Genomic DNA, 10,310 nt, shown 5'->3' on the forward strand with positions numbered 1-10,310 from the left:
AATTGTAGAAATCACAGCTCAGCATCATGTTGATAAATTGATAGATTTTATTGACTTGGAAGAAATCGATGATGATGATGCTAAAATGAGAATCATAGCTCAGAGCTTTTCAGGGGATGTGAAGAAGTGGTTTTGCAGCCTAGCTGCTAATTCCGTAAATAACTCACAAAGGTTTATTGAGTTGTTCCTAGCTCGTTGGAAAGAGAACAAAAATCCATTGCAGATATTGGCTGAGTATAATTCAATGAAAAGAAATGCAAATGAAACAGTTCAAGAATTTACAGCAAGATTTAATTTGGTATACAATTTTATTCTTGATGATATGAAGCCTCCACCTAGTCTAGCGCTTCTCCATTATCCCGATGCCTTTGACTCAAACAGGCATATCAGATCAGAGAGAGAGACCCTGCTACTCTTGAAGAAATGTAGCAAAATGCAGTGAGTGTTGAAGCCAATCAGCTTATCAAGATGTCTAAATCAAAGCCTGAGGAGACTGAGAAGAAATTTGTCTTTAAAGAAGAGCCTACATCATCTTCTAATGTAAAGCTTGACAATATGATAAAAACTATGGAGAGAATGATGGATAGAATATCCATAACTAATCGACAAGCAGAACCTTCAGTGAGGAATCCTAACTTTCGCGAACAGCAACAACAGCAATTCAAAAATCGACAGAAATAGCAACGAAACCAAGATCCTCAAGGTCAAATAAGAGCTCCATTTCAGCAAAATTATACTGGAGACCAGGATGAAGATGACGAAGAGAATGTGGAATCGAAACACTTCTTTCAAGAAGATGAACTGCCTACTTTCCTAATAGAAGTAGATCAGTTTTCTGAAGATTCTCTCATACCAAGTGATCAGCAATTTGTCCTTGCAAGTGACGATCTGTGGGTTGTTCAAACTGAAGAGTACCAAAGAGGATATTAGAACAACCTTAGTCATCTCCAAAAATAGTACGATTTTAGGAATAGAAATGTACCTGTTACTTTAACTCAGAAAAGAAAAAATGTACAAAAATACACACCAAGCAAGGAAACTGCTCCTACGGGTCATAATAAAGAAAAGGACATTGCCATACTAAACCAGGACAGAAAAAATGAAGCCTCTACCAGCAATGTGAGGAAGGACAAAGAGTTACAGACTGAAAGCCACAAGAAGGAGTCACAAGCTAAAGGTCAAACAGAAAAGCAGGACATCGTTGCAAAGGAGGTAGAAAAGCAATCTAACCTTTTTAGTTTGGAAAACAAAATTTTTAAATTGAAGGTTGCTATTCCCCTCACTAAATTAGTGAAGAATGACAAATATAAATTTCAGATTGCAAAGATGCTTAAGGGTTACCAGATGTTTGATACAGATAATGTAGCTGATGATGAGCCAGTAATCCTTTTTGGTCTAGCCTTAGAAGGAACTCCTGAAGATAGTGAAATCCCTCCTTTTTATCTGAGTCTTAAACTTCATGATTTTATCCTCCATAATGCCATGCTAGATTCTCATGCCTTACATAATCTTATGCCTAAAGTCATCATGTATAAAATAGGACTGAGTATAACCCAACCCTACCATGATCTTTATTCCTTTGATTCCAAGAGAGTGAAATGCCTCGGCCTCATTAAATACTTCGTAGTATCCCTAGACCAAATCCTGGCCAAAAATGTACTCATGGATGTAGCAGTTGTCAATATTCCTCCTAGGCTTTGCATGTTGCTTTCAAGGTCTTGGGGAGCAAAACTAAAGGGCACTCTACAACTTGACTTTTCATATGCCATTATCCCCGTTTTTGGTTATATCCAAAAACTTTATAGGGAAAAGAAGATGAAATTCATGGTCAGCAGTAAAGAGCAGCCAGTCAATCATCATATACAGGTTTTCCATAGTCATCTTGATTCTTTCATTTTATTTAGCAATATAAATTCTGTTGATTATGAAAGTCAGCTAGTGGAAATTTCAAAAGTTCCTAAGGTCATGAGAAGCATGAATGAAGCCATTATAGCTGAAGGGAAAGAGGTGAATAAACAATGTTTGTAGCCAGCAAATTCTATTGAGGAGATTAAAAGAATAGTGGAGAAAACAAAGAGTCTTAAGACAGCTGACCATCTTCCTAAACAACAAACAGTTCAGTCTTTAGAGATCCTTTTTCTGGATGAAGAAAATGGTCTTTGGACCATGGAGTTTGATGGTTCATTGAGAAGAGAAGGAGCTAGGATTTGTGTCTGGATACATGGTCCATTGCATCAGTCAAATAAAATTCCTCGAAATGTGAGAATGAGTTCTTACAAGTTGGCTGTTGAGTGTTCAAATAATGAGGCGGAGTATGAGGCATTGATTGTTGGCCTCAAAATTCTGAAGAAGTTGGGAGCAAAGAAGATTTATGTTTATTGTGACTCCAAATTGGTAATCAAACAAGTTAAAGAGGAATACCAGGCGAAGCACCAAAGAATGAGATCTTATCACAATGTTGTACTTGACATCCTCAAGACTTTTTCAGAATACACTTTGTCTCTTATTCCTAGAATTCAGAATGTATGGTGACTCAATCGCATTGCAGCAAGTATGGTAAAGATTCATATTCATCCTAATCAGAAGTACTCCATCCATGTCAAACATTGCCTGGCTGTTGTAGATAACATGAGATTTTTGCAAGTGTTTGGGGATGATAAACAGATAGACAATTTTCTACAATTGGAAGGAGAATTTCATAATTCTCACATTGATGATGCATCCAATTTGAATGATCCAGACATCCACTTAGCTGAGATTGAGATATTAAACCTCAAGGACAACAACATGCCAAGAGGCTTGGTGCCTTTGGAAGAGTTATTTTATTGTGACGATGTCGCCAAGAAGCCCACCATCGTGCCTACTAAAAAAGGAGTTGAATATGTAAACATTGGCACAGTTGATAATCCAAAGATGGTCAAGTTATCAAAGTCCTTATCTCTTGAAACAAAAAGTAAGTACAAGTTTTTAATGAAAGAATTTGTTGATGTTTTTGCTTGGGACTATTCATATCTGAAGGTTTATGACAAAAGTATCATTCAGCATGCCATTCCTATTAAGCCCGATCAGAAGCCATTTCGCCAGAAATTAAGGAGGATCAATCCCAAGATGTTGCCATCGATTGAGAAAGAGGTAAATAGGCTTTATAATTCTAGAACCATAGTCCCTATTCGATTTTCTGAATGGATGTATAATCTAGTGCATGTAAGAAAGAAGACCGGGGAAATTCATCTATGTATTGATTTCAAAAATCTAAACAAGGTGTCCTTGAAAGACAATTATCCCCTCCCCAAGATGGATCACATACTTTAGAGGGTAGTTGGGTCCTCTAGGATGTCATTGCTAGATGGATACTCTGGATACAACAAAATTCTGGTACACAAGGATGATCAGCTCAAGACAGCCTTCACAACGCCATGGGGTACATTCATGTATGCCAAGATGCCTTTTGGGTTGAAGAATGTAGGAGCTACTTTTCAACGGGCTATGGACATAGATTTTGCAAATGAAAAAGATGTATTTATGGTTATCTATTTAGATGATCTTACAGTGTTTTCAAAGTCTAATGAAGATCATTTACATCATTTAAGAATTGTCTTTCAGAAATGCAGAAAATTTGGCATCTCACTCAACCAAAAGGAGATCTTGTTCGCCATGGAATAAGGTAATCTATTGGGATACATCATCTCTAAAGATGACATCCACATTGATCCTGCAAGAGTGGAGGCCATTCAACAATTAGACTTCCCAAGGAACAAGAAAGAGATTCAACCTTTCAATGGGAAAATCAATTTTATGAGAAGATGCATTCCTAATCTAGCTGAGCACTTGAAAGAAATGACAAACATGTTGAAGAAGGACAGTGAGGTAAAGTGGTCTTTAGAGGCTAAGAAATCATTTCGTGCAGTGAATTTTCCATTATCTACTACACCTATTTTGATTAGCCCAAATTACACTTCATATTTCATCATCTTTTCTTTTGCCTCTGAGCATACGTTAGTAGTTGTCCTAATGCAGAAGAAAGATTTAAAGAATGAACAGCCTAGAGGTTTTTTCATTCGCACTATAAGGGATGCAGCACTAAGATACAATATCATTGAGAAGCAGGCTTTGGCTTTAGTGAAAGCCCTCAATGATTTCCGAGTTTATATTCTGCATTCTCGTACCATTGCTTATGTTCCTACTGTAGCAGTGAAGGGAATTCTTGTACAAATGGATCCTGAACGCAGGAGAGGAAAGTGGATTGCAGCTATGCTAGAGTATGAATTGGAGATCAAACCTACAAAGCTCATCAAGGGACAAGGTCTAGCAAAACTCATGGCTGAATCAAATCTACATGCACTAGACATCAATTTGATTGCTGCACTTTCTGAAGAACAAGAAGAAGATGATCATTTCCTACAGGTGTCAGATATGTTTATGTCCTCACCTTGGTATTCCAACATTGTCTATGTCTTGCAGCACTTGATTCCTCCACCAAAAATCCCCAAAGGTAATGTTAGATCTCTGAAATTGAAGGCTTCAAAATATTGTATTCTAGATGGTGTTTTATTTTGGAAAGATCCTAGGTTGTGCTACTAAATTGTTTGGTAGAAAATGAAGCTAAGGATGTCATGAAGGATTTCTGTAAAGGAGATTGTGGCAGTCATCACTTTTGGAAAACTATAGCGAACAAGATCTTAAGAGCTAGCTTCTATTGGCCCACCCTCTTTTCTGATGTATACAAAACAGGCATGGGTTGCCATGAATGTTAGATTTTTCAAGGAAAGAGAAAGCTTTTGCCATTACCATTACAACCTATTTCAATTTCATCTCCTTTTCAGCAGCGGGGTCTTGATTTCATTCACGAAATCCATCCTTCATCTTCAGCACAACATAAATGGATATTTACAGCCACCGACTACTTCTCAAAGTGGATTGAAGCAATCCCAACCAGGCAAGCCACTGATTCTGTCATCATTCAATTCATTGAGTCTAATATTTTGTCTATATTTGGCTACCCATAGAAAACAATTATTGACAATGTTGTTACTTTCAAGTCAAAAAGAATGGTAGACTTCTGTGCCAAATACCATATTGTGTTAGGACATTCTACTGCTTATCATCCGCAAGGGAATGGGCTTGTTGAATCTTCCAATAAATCCTTGGTTATCATCATCAAGAAGTTTCTAGAGGTGAACAAGAAGAATTGGCATAAACAGCTCATCAATGCCTTATGGGGGGACAGGGTCAGCACTAAAAAATCAATAGGTATGTCCCCTTTTCAACTGGTGTATGGAATTGATATAGTGTTTCCTTCATCTCTTGTTGTCCCGATCATGAAAATTCCGTAGGAATTGGATAGTGAGACTAATGACATGCAAAGAAGGATAAATCAGATGATTCATTTACAACAAACAATGGAAGAGGTTCTTCATAACACATACAAACTCCAGGAGAAGATAAAAAAGATTTATGATCGCAAGACCAAGGAAGACAATATCAATCTAGGAGATGTGGTTCTTCGGTGGGATGCTAGAAATGAAGAGAAGGGAAAACATGGCAAGTTTGAAAACTTAGGGAAGGGACCTTACAGAATTTTTGCATTCAGAGGGAAGAATGCTTTCTTATTCGAAGAAATGGATGGAGGATATTATTCAGCAAGAGTGATCAATGGTAGGCTTCTCATGCACTACTATGTCTGAAAAAAGTTCTGAAAATTCATCATCATTATATATATCAGTGTATATTTTATTTCCAGCAATTTAGGTGGCTGTCATAGGAGTTTGAAGCCTGAAGTGAAGGCCCTAAGGCTTCTTGGGTCAGCTACTATTTTGGTTTTTATTTCACTTTTCAGACTTTTTCATGCCAAAAGGTTAGTCAGTTTTAAGTCAAAAGTCTGTTTTTTTGCATGTTGACTCCATTGCCCAATGGATAAGGATACTTGGTCTACGGTGTTCTTGACACCTCCAAGGAGTTGCCATCCCCAGTTGGAGCCAAGGTTAGTGTCAGTCTTGTTATCCTGTCACCTGGATCAAATGTGATTTTACTATGCTTATCAAGCCTATCAAAATCAAATTTTTTATGTCACTAGGTTTACACAGCGAAATTTGGTCATTGTTTGGTCAGTCTAGAAATGAGGTCAGTCTTTTGGAAATTCACTCATTCTGGTCAACTATCACATTTTTATTGAGGTTTCATAATAAAAACATTTCAGCCATCATCATCATTCCATTTAGTTTCAAGTCATCCATTAGGTCGCTAGGGTTTCCAAGGTCCAACATTTTCATGAATAAATCCAACAGTGAATAGAGCATGACAATCAGCTCTTGGGTATTGATTTGTGTGTTATCACACATTCATCATGTTCTCATGGTCAAAAAGATCCAGAATAAGAAGTTCCAGCACTCAGGAAAGTGAAAAGGCAGCTCAGGTTTCAATTGTAAAGGTAACTCTGTTTTCAAAAGTGAAAAATGAGTTTTGAAAAGTGAAAAATCAGTTTTCAAAGGTTTGTGGGTCCCATTTCTTTTTTAAAAAGAGAAATAATTTTGCCTATATAAACTCAAAATCCTCATAAATTGGTTCATTTACCTCCTATTCCTTCTTGATTATCGAGCACTCCCATCCAAAAGAGAGAAAAAGTTAGTTTCTTAGGCAAATTTAAAAAAAAACTTGAGGCGTTGTGCACTGGAACAAGGCGTTGCGCACGAGGCAGAGTGTCGAGAAAATGCCCAAATCTATCCTAAATTCCATTTTTTGGCTTGAAAACTTAATTTTATTGATTTCTAAGCCAAGCAACAAGTAAGTACACCATCATTCTCCCTCATTTTCTTTTCAAAATCATCTCATGCCAATGATTCTTCAAATTAGGGTTTGTAGTGAAATTTTTCATTGGAAATGATAGGGTGATAATGGCCATTTTTATTTTTTGGTTTCTCAACATGTAAAATATTTCCATACACATGTATACATGTTTAATAAACCATTTTAACCACTCAATTAACCTCAAAGCAGAATTTTACCTCTCCAAAAGTAAAACCCTAGTTCATTCCTAGAGGTTTTTGGGCATTTTTCATTACAAACTTTGTTTTTCCTCCTTGCAAGTAGATCACTCTTCCACTGATTTTTCACTCATTTTCATCATCTTCCAAAGTTCATTTCCACCTCTTTCAAAACATCCTTTATCATTTTGTCAAACTCCACCTTCACATCACTTCATTTTCCATTCATACCTCATACTTTTTCTCATTTCCTGTTGCTAGGGTTTTTTGTCATCATGGAGGTGGAATCTTCACCAGAGAGGAAAAGACATCATAAGGGAGGGAAAATCCTCATATATGAGCCATCAAATTGCAATGAAATCAACTCATATCCTTTCATCAAATAGTTCTTTGAAGATGTACATTGCTTGGAGTTTTGAAAAAGAGTGAGTGAGGTGGGTTTTCATGAGCAGTTGACAGATTTCGTGGCAACTCAGTTGAAGGGTAAAAATGATGTTATCACTGGTGTTCAATTCATTTTTTCAGTGGCCACCATTTCACTTGCTACAGGGCTACCGAACAATGGTGAATATTGGTTCAAGGGAATGAACCTAGATCTTGAATATTATAAACCTTTCTTAAAAACACCATACAGGGAAAAACATGATCACACTATGCCTTTCAGATACTTATTGGAGAAATATGCCCTTTGATGAAGATTATCATGAAGTTCTTTACATGTGAAGGAAGATTCTCCAAGTTGTATGCTTATCATTTTTGCCTCCTAATGCACTTAACCTCTCAGAAGCCACTCAACATGTGTAACTACCTATTTAGGAGCATTTCCAAAATATCAAAGAAGATACAAATGAAAAACAGGGAGCACTACCCAAGCCTGTTTCATCACAGTATGATCAAGACTATAGTCCTTCACCAGCTTGCAGAGAAATGTATTGCTTTGGAAACCTTTTTGGAAATAGCCCTGAAATGGCATGAAGCCAATGTAGCAGCTCAGCCCTCTAGCATACAAAGCAGCAAATGAAGGTGGGGTCCTCTAGTAAATCAATTGAGAAAACTCAAGCACCTAAGCCTGAGGTGACTAAGGTGTACAAGAGAGGATAGCGGCTTGTGTTTGCTTCTCATGGTGAGAAAGGGGCCAAGCCTTCTTCATCAACAAAGCAGGGACCGACAATGAAAGATAAATACACAATTGAGCATGAGTTTGAGCTAGTTGATTTAGAGGCAAAGGATCAGACTTCAAGCATGCAATAGCAAATCATAGAAAAATACTATTAGATCAAGGAGCTTACAGTCAATATGGCGAGAGCTAGATATGTCATTTCATTCCTTGAACAGGAGAATAGTCAGCTCAAAGCAAAGGAATTGATCATGGAAAAAGAACAAGCCAAGTTATTGCAGTAGGTTGGCAAGGGAAAAGAAATCATAAAATCAAGCGAGCCTGAAGGAGCAAGAGGGAAAGGTAAGAGGAAAAGGCCAAGAATGAAGGGCCTGATGAAGGCGTTGCAAGAAGAGGAAGAACACATCATGTTGAATGAAGACATAGATCTAGAAGACAGAATTGCTCTTAAGATAAATCAAGACAAGGAGTATATGCTCAACAGGGTGAATCAAAACTTGGAGAAGTTACTCAAGAAGGAAAACAGAGATAATTAGTTGCTTAGACATATGGCGCACCACTACCAGGCTCAAAACATGATTGCCAATGTCAAGGTAAAGCATCTTGAAAACAAGCTCAAGGAAGCCAAAAAAGAAAAAAAGGATGAGGGAAACTTGGATATGCTTGCAGAAGCATCTATGAAGGTTTAAAAAACATATTTTTACTGTGTCCAGCCAATTTTGAGCAAATACTAACCACTTTTAGTTCTTTGAGAATTTTTTAGCTAAATTCAGAAAATCAACAGCTCCACGCTGCACTTTTTACTCAGGCCTCTATTTCAAGAAAAATTTATATTTTTGGAAATCTCTTGCCATCCTCTAAAAATCCATTAGCTCATATTTTGCAGAGGTGGCTCAGTTTTGGAGAAAAGTGCAAAAAAGTGGCAAAAAACTAGCATTCTAAACCCTTTTTTGACAGGCGTTGTGCACCTACAGCGACCTTGGGAGAATGGATTTTTTAAGGCCTTATCATGGTCGAAATTCAAAATGTGAAGCTGTTCTGGAAAGTAGACTTGAAGAGCTAGTTGACTGTTCTCTAAGTTTTGCATTTTTTCCTATGGAAGGCACCTAAAAATCATCTCAAAGTCGGCGTTCCGCTTCTGCACTTTTCTGTGTTTTAATTTGTAAATTTCACTGTGTAAAATTTCCAGTTTCCAGTTTAACTTAGTCAAAGTCAAGATTCTCTATGTAGTGGCACTAGTTTTGAGGCTAGGTGATGTAGGCATGAATAAATGTACATCATAGGTTATTTTTTATGTTTATTCGGCCTCATAAAGGAAGCAAACTCCTAAACAAACTCTCTAAGAAGTGTTTGAGTTTCACCTTCTCACTCTCGCCCGTTGGTTGAGAGAATATTGGAGTCAATTCCTCCACCAAGGAATTCGACTCCTTAAGGTGGGAAAGTGGTCTAGGAGAGTCTATATGTATCATTTCTCTTTTAGAATATTCTATTGAGGAGATTGAAAGAATAGTGCAGAAAACAGAGAGTCTTGAGACAGCTGACCATCTTCTTAAAGAGCAAATAGTTCAGCCTTCAGAGATCCTTTTTCCTGATGAAGAAAATGGTCTTTGGACCATGGATTTTGATGGTGCATCAAGAAGAGAAGGAGCTGGTATTGGTATCTAGATACATGGTCCATTTCATCAGTTAAATAAAATTCCTCGAAATGTGAGAATGAGTTCTTACAAGTTGGCTTTTGAGTGTTCAAATAATTAGGCGGAGTATGAGACATTGATTGTTGGCCTCAAAATTCTCAAGAAGTTGGGAGCAAAGAATATTTTTGTTTATGGTAACTCTGAATTGGTAATCAAACAAGTTAAAGGGGAATACCAAGCCAAGCACCCAAGAATGAGAGCTAATCGCAATGATGTACTTGACATCCTCAAGACTTTTTCAGAATACACTTTGTCTCTTATTCCTAGAACTCAGAATGTCATAGCTGACTCACTCGCCACTTCAACAGGTGTGGTGAAGATTCCTATTCATCCTAATTAGAAGTACTCCATCCATGTCAAACATCGCACAGTTGTTCCAGGTAACATGAGATTTTGGCAAGTGTTTGGGGATGATAAACAGATAGACAATTTTTTGCAATTGGAAGGAGAATTTCAGAATTCTCACATTGATGATGCATCCAATTTGAATGATCCGAATATCCACTCAGCTGAGATTGA

Source organism: Pinus tabuliformis, chromosome J, assembly GCF_031772625.1.
Source record: "Pinus tabuliformis cultivar Carrire ecotype Pingquan chromosome J, CPIR1, whole genome shotgun sequence".
In the NCBI taxonomy this organism is placed as follows: Eukaryota; Viridiplantae; Streptophyta; class Pinopsida; order Pinales; family Pinaceae; genus Pinus; species Pinus tabuliformis.